The sequence below is a fragment of the Austrofundulus limnaeus genome, unplaced genomic scaffold (assembly GCF_001266775.1).
Source record: "Austrofundulus limnaeus strain Quisiro unplaced genomic scaffold, Austrofundulus_limnaeus-1.0 Scaffold49, whole genome shotgun sequence".
NCBI lineage: Eukaryota > Metazoa > Chordata > Actinopteri > Cyprinodontiformes > Rivulidae > Austrofundulus > Austrofundulus limnaeus.
The window spans coordinates 1,358,463-1,359,597 of NW_013952451.1; the positions used below are offsets into that span (position 1 = coordinate 1,358,463).

A 1,135-nucleotide genomic window follows, 5' to 3' on the forward strand; every position below is an offset into this window, starting at 1 on the left:
GGGTGGAGAATGGTGTCTGCCGAGGCTGTGAAAACTGTGCACTTGTTTCATGCAGGCTGATATGCTGCGCCATTGATATCTGCCATGTTGCATTTATGAGCCGACAGTGTCTAACAGACTAYGTTTTATCGATTTTTTATGGAGGTCTGGGGTCCAGAGGAAATGCTATTAAAGATTAAAGAGTCAGGTGATGTGTAGGTGGTATCCAGAGTCATCAGACACCAGCGGCTTCAGTTACATGCTGTAATGTCCGCCCGTCAAACAGATTATCCAGCTTGATTTATTTATCAACCGTCGTCCCCCCTATTTCCTACGTTGACTGACTGGGTGGCAAAATACAGTTTTGCCACCAACAGGTGAGTTTTAGAAAAATAAATATAAAAGGCACCCTTTGTGCTTATTTGCAATATTATGTAATTAAAGGTGTAAGGCAATGCAAACCTCGTGAATAAAGTCTCTATTACTTGTTTACACTTATCAAAAATGACTGCAAGTTTTCAAACCATTTGTGTGAAGACACATTACATGTATAATAAGCATCATTCAGGACAGAAGTGTAGAGCTGTTAAACTGATATAGCAACCATTTAATCTGAGTATAATAGAACTCTGGTATTACAAGACATACATATCTGAGCTACACATCTTTACAAAAAGCCACAGCACCGCCTGTCTTCCTTCRTCTTATCTGAAGTGGCAAACTCACTGCTCTAATTGTTATCTTCACACTAATAGAGTGGATGTTTTGAAATCATTTTGCTGGGTGCATAAAGACTTGGTAATTCCTCCAGTGCTTACTGTCTGTGTCATGGCTTATCTGTGTGAGATAGCTGCATGGGTCCTGGGAGATAGAAAGTGTGGTTTTAGTGTTTAAGAAAGWAGGCGGCATTCACAGAAACTTGAGCATGGAAAGAATTATTAAGAATTTAAAAAGGAGGAAAAAAAAGGTGGGGAAAGCTTCACTTAATAAGATAAACCAAATGATCAGACTATGTTTTATTGGACATTGTTTTGCTGAAATAAATTAAGATAAAATGAAGGTTTATAATGATTAAATTCCCTAAGAAATGAGTTATTTATTTTTTCTATATTGCTAAGTCTTATAAAAATGTACAAAATCAAGTTTTTTGTTGTTG

At 37.1% G+C, this 1,135-nt stretch overlaps 1 protein-coding gene across 6 annotated transcripts in view; it reads left to right on the top strand.

The window, feature by feature from the left end:
• Window positions 1–1,135, top strand: part of mef2cb (myocyte enhancer factor 2cb) — a 71,907-nt gene that overhangs the window by 9,743 nt on the left and 61,029 nt on the right. The gene's annotated exons all lie outside the window — the stretch shown is intronic.